The sequence below is a fragment of the Cariama cristata genome, unplaced genomic scaffold, assembly GCF_000690535.1.
Source record: "Cariama cristata isolate BGI_N322 unplaced genomic scaffold, ASM69053v1 scaffold5009, whole genome shotgun sequence".
NCBI lineage: Eukaryota > Metazoa > Chordata > Aves > Cariamiformes > Cariamidae > Cariama > Cariama cristata.
Window position 1 is genome coordinate 54069 of NW_009637306.1, and position 6206 is coordinate 60274.

Below are 6206 nucleotides of genomic sequence, written 5' to 3' on the forward strand. Positions count from 1 at the left end.
AAAGCAGTGAAGCTCTTTGCTGCCATTAATACTCTTGGAGGGGGAGGGTGGCAGCTCTGAACATGAGTTAAGGGAAAAAAATTCGAATATTACAAATAGCCCGTGGTAAAAAGGATAATATTTGGCTTGCCTTGCTGATGAAGTGTATTTATCCTTCATGGAATATCCCTCGCAGACTTGGAGACTTTTTATTTCAGTTATTCTTTTGCACAGTATTTTTATTACCAAATTGGGGCTTAATCCAAGCCCCCTGGAAACCAATTAGAGAACTCTAGCTCAGCAGAACTGGATGAGCTTTGATATATGCATTATATTAAATATTTCTATCCATCAAACTCCCACCAGTTAACGCATCTTTATAAGTTTCAAACAGTTGTACAACATTTCTCTAAACATCATTGCTGCAGACTTGATCCAGAAAGAATAATTTTAACCTAAATTCTTTTTAAGGCTTCTATGCTGCTCAGGACTTTGTCTCAGATGTTTCTGCTTATTCTGGGCCATGCTGTATATGTTCTTTTCCATTTAGTATCGAGGTGGGGATTTTTTGTTTGTTTTGGGAGCTGTTTTTTTTGTTTGTTGTACAATTCTGACGAATCTTGGCACTTATAATAATTTAAGTTCTAAATTACTTTTATGGCATTTTTCTTTAAAAAATGCTAGTCAACTTGAACTGTTGAATGCTTAATTTTTAGATTTTTGTTATGACGGGTAAAAATACAGAAGTGTTGAAGATTTGTAGCTCACTTTAAACTGGATGACCAAACTGTGGTCAGCTGTCACTGTGCCACGCTGAGACATTATTTCATTCTGGAAGTCTCTGATGGCTTTCCCATCCCTGCCAAGGCATGTAGACTGGCATGGAGACTGTATTCCTTTTGCTTTCTAAATTAGAGTGTAACTTGGGAGTTACTTCATCTCATGTTACTGTTTTCAGAACTGATTTTAGTTAAGTCCCATATTTTTGTCATGTTAAACACTCCTCAGTCTTTAGTTGCATCTTGGCCCATAGTCTGCTTTGCCTGAGCAAAATGACTATAGCAAGTTGTACAAGGGTTTCTCTTTGACTTTATTCTCACTGTAATCCCTGTCTCATGTTTACCTCCTACAAAAATATTTTTCCCCTCCCACCCAAGGAATATCCTGCAATGTTAAAAGCAAAAATTTCTTCTCAAATCAGAAGCATATGGAATTTATGCAGTTTTTATGTGAATCAATATATCACTGTCAAATAGGAGTTCAAGTCTTAGCTATGGGTATGACACACAAGATCTGCTTAAAGAATAGCATATTTTTCAACTTCCTGACCATCTACATTTGTCTGGTTTTCACAACGACTTGTAAAACTGTACACAATAAATGAAAGTACACCAGAAGTGCTTCTCCTATATCATAAAACAGATGAATTCAGAATGCTAGAACATTTCATTATGAAGCAATAATAATCCCCTCCAGCTGGATGCTCCCCACAATCCTGCTCATCCGCTTCTATGCATGATAAGCTTTTGGAGTCCAAGCAAATATTGGTCTATTCTCATATATAGGTCTGCTGGGTACTGTTTTCTTCAGGAGCTGGGCTGCTACTTCTGTTACCCCCTTCTATATTAATAGATACAATACTTCTAATTAAGCATTGCAAAATGGACAAGCTGTGGGATTAGCTCTTCAGGTGTGTGTGAAAAGACAGGTGTTGCACAGTATCTAGACAAACAGAAAACCACAGTTGCACACATACCTGTCTCCATTTCCTCAGGGAGCTCTTTGGGCTTGGACTAGAGATATCTGGACTGCCCTGGAGCTTTCAAGGATTATTGGCTTCTATTTAGCACTAGGAGCCTTTTTCTTCGAGTCTAGCTGTCCCACAATCAAAGCACTGCCCCATGCTCACGATCTGTAAAAGTGTGCATTTTTGTGTGTCTCGAGCAGTGTTCCCTGTGGCTCTACAAATATTCTGCCCTGATGTCTTTCTAAAGCTCTGCTTTGTCATTTCTGCCTGCTAGGCATGCTGAGATTTTTTTTTTTCTTTTTCTTTTTCTTTTTCTTTTTCTAGACCCATCGGGCTAATGTCTGACAGGAATGATATTCTATCAAAACAACTTCCCTTTCTCCCTGGCTGCATTTTTTTAAAACATGCTACATTTTCTAATGGTAAAATAAAATGTGTACATTTTGGTAGATAATGAGCAAGACATCTGAAGCAAAGCGCTTTAAAATCAATGGGAGGATCACGATTATCTGCAAAGAGTCTTGGATTAATCCCTTGGTCCTTTCATTGACTTGGAGACCCTCAAAAACTTAGCTTATAACTGAGATGTATTCAACTCTCATACCCTTGCATGTCTGTGAGAAAGGGAACTACTTGCTATTAAAAGTACATATATAATTCTTAGCAGATCTAACGCTTCAAATGTGACATGGAACACAAGAAAATACCTTACCTTCTTCAAGAGCCTTTACACTCAAATCCAGTTTGAAAACGCCCATTGTCAACAGAAAAACAATGAAGATGGTGAAACTGTGCCAAGGCTTACACTGGAGTCCTTACTATTACATTTGTCTATCTCCCTCAACTGCAGTTTGGGTTTTCTTACGAATTCCCAGTTTGTGCATGGCTTGTTTATAGAAATTACCCAGGGATGCTTAAGGCACCCATTTGCTTTTATCTCCCCATTAGTGCTAAAAGAAGTAAAAGCAAACAATTGGTACAAATAGCCTCTCTTGGCTTGACTTGAAAACTGACCTAGAAACTAAACCAGTAACAAGCTGCAAGCAACAGCTTTTAAAGGGGCTGTTTAACACCTGCTTGCTTATAGAAGTTAACCACATCACAAGTCAGCCCAGTCTCCCCCAAAAATTAATTCTCCCCCCCTCCCAGTTCTGTTCTAAACAGACTGGTAGTTGGGATGTGCTTGCAGCATGCCTTCCCTAGGAAAGCTGAAATTCTTGCAGCCCTGTAGGATCACCACTAATGTGCTTCTGTACTATTGCCGGTTTTCTTCTGCTGCCTGTTTTTAAAAAGAGTTATTTGAGAAACAGAAGTGATTATGTGTATTCACAGCTCCGGGACCAGTCATTTTACCTACTCTTTTTTTCTCCCTCCCTCCCCCTCAAATAAACAAACACCCTTCCTGCCAGGTATTCTGCCCTAGAAGGGCCTTTTCTTCCTCTTTTAATGGCCAAATCTTTCGTTCCTTAAGTAAAACAATTTTTTTCAATTTGCTTCTTCAACAGCCCCGGGAAATTTATAAACCTTCAGCAAACAGGGTGTTTCCTTTCTATTGAAGCTGACCGAAATAACTGTCTGATCTTCTTCGTTTTAATTTGAATTACCAGTTCAGCCCCTGCCCAGGGTGAGAAAGGGCCAAAATAATTACTATCTGAAAACTGCCTAGTGCAGTGCAAGATGAAATGACGGATAGGTTTTAAGGCTACAGAAAAAAAGAAGCAGTATAATCCTCCGGGCTGATTTCCTTCGTACTGTATGTCATAGGAGCTCACTTAAGAAAGAGCTAAACCATTTCCTGGAGTTCACAGTTACACATTTTTAGGAAGATAAATGATCCTTGTGCTTCTGTGAGAGTCCGACAGCAGCTCCCAGGGTCTGCAGCCTCAGCAGGAGCGCCGAGGCCCTCAGGATTTACGGGCATAGCCCGCTCCTGCAGGCCACGCTGCCAGGCAAAATATTTTGCCTGGGCAGTGCCAAGACTGCTCAAGTTATATTTGGTTTTTTTTTTCCTTTTTATGGGTAAATGAGATCTTTTGATCAATAAGCCAGCACCTTCCTATCCTGAAAATGCTAATTAGTTGTTTATCAGTCACACCAACCTGAAAAAATAAGCTTCTGTTGAGAACTGCTAGTGTTTCGTGTAACACCTATTGCAAAATCTGTGGTGGTTAATTTGTATCTAGACAGCTCTAATCTTAACTTGATGATCACTCGTATTTTTCGTGTACTTGTTTTGGAGATCGTATAATCTTCCTTTCCAGGATCCACACAGTGTTGTCAGCTTCCGTTAACTTACTGTAAATCTCTCAATATTTTTTCTCTAAACCCTTAGTTGCTTGAATCATATGATTACGTGAGAAGCTTAGCTTTCATTACAAAACCATTTCTAGCATACATGGCTGCCAATGAAGCTTGAAGACCTGTATCCTAAGGGCTCCAAAACTAAAAAGCGAATATGGTGTCTCCCATGTATTTAAAAATAATAGAAAAAACTCCTAATCCTAAAGAAAATCCTCTACTTTTGGCCATGAGCATTTCTGACTGGTTCAGATTGATGATACCGAGGAGGGGATTTACCGGTGAAACTACAGCAGCAGAGGTGCTGCCGCGACTCGGGCAGCAGTACCCAGGTAGGTGCGGAGAAAGAGGAAGTATTTAAGAAGGAGTGACAAGTATTTTTTTGCACAGAAGACTATTGTCCTATTAAAAGTCCTTTTAAAGTGAGTATAAGAAATCTGCTTTAAAGCCCAGATGTTTCTATAGGGTGCCTTACCAGAAAATACCAAGCTAAAATAATACAGTAGTGTCATTCAGTATGTGGATGACCAGTGTAGAATACAAATCTTATCACCTAACGTCTTCTGCAAGCAAAGATTTTGCAAGTCAGAAAAACAGTCACTGAGTGCAGTCTCTGCCTTTGCAGCTGCAACGTTTTATACTATCTTACTGAAATACATCTTGAAAGCAGGTAGGCTTTTCTGTTTCTCTTTCTCTACTTTCTTTTTCTCTTCTTCCTCTTTCCTCTGCTCTAAAAATTCCCTTTCCTGCTTGATTATCATGTTCAGAGTCTTCTTGGTTTCAGCGTAAAGTTCTCTGATCGATATGGAAGATAGACTTTTATAGTGAGAACTATGTGCTGGATTATGTGAATTTGAATCTCTTTTTAGTTTCTAATGTGAATGTATGATACAACGTTATATTTCAGGAAACGTGCTGAGTTTGCATACACAGGCATGATGATTATTGCCTAATAAAAGAGGTGAAAGAGGTGTATTGGCAATTACGGGAACAAAATCTTCTTATTCTAAAGGTTGAATCCTGCACTTGCTGCTCTTGATTCTGATCCTAATATTTTCAAAGGCCTGCATGTTTGCTTTTTTTTTTTTTTTTTTTTTTTTTTTTTACTGTGTTAATATTGTGGAATTTGCTGGGATTTCATATACTGCACAGAATTATACGGACTTATCACAAAACCAGGCTTCAGCCGCAGGACTGTGGCTTGCTGAAACCTAATGCTCGTGCTGAGGATGATCCTGTCCTCCCAACAGAAAATTCTGCAAGACAAGGACTTAAAAGTACTTCACTGCCCCCATCTTAAATCCACAGAGGGAGGTTTTTCAGGGGCAGATATACCAAGCAGATACCCAACTTGATTTTTCAAATTCTAATTTCTGCTTTTGAAAATCATTCCCAAGGTCTGATAGCTTCTTAAGCTTTGCATTTTTTATCTGTATTTGAAAACTTCATTTCTGCATGGCAACACTAGCATTTCTCCTTTTCTTTCTGAAAAGAAGATATAAAATTGAATAAAAATAAACCCCAGCTTTTGCCTCCATGTCCCCATCTTGTCCCCCAAATGTTTATCAGACTTTAGAGGCATAGGTCGTGCTAGCCTAATATACTCTCAAAAAGTCAATGTTTTTCTCTAATGCCCAAAGCATATATCCTCAGTAGCATAGTTTCCAAATCTTAAAAAAAAAAAAAGATTTGGAAAGCTTTTCCAAAGCTTAGGAAAATCTACTGATCTTCTTTTTCTGTTAATTTGTCATGTTGTGGCTTGAATCCAATTTTACACAACGTCGTGGTTTTGGCTGGGATAATTTTCTGCTTAGTAGCTGGTACAGTGTGTTTTGGATTTAGTGTGAGAATAATGTTGATAACACACTGATGTTTTAGTTGTTGCTAAGTAGCGCTTATCCTAAGTTAACAATTTTTTCAGTTTCCCATGCTCTGCCAGCGAGGAGATGCACAAGAAGCTGGAAGGGATGACCCGAAGTAGCCAAAGGGATATTCCATACCATAGAGTGTCATGGCCAGTATAGAAACCAGGGCAGTTGGCTGGGAGGCTCCAGTCACTGCTTGGGCATCGGTCAGCCGATGGTCAGCAATTGCATTATGCATCCCTTGTCTTTTCTTGGGTTTTGTGTGTTGTGTTTTGGGTTTTTTTTATGATATTCCTTTTCATTACAATTATTATATT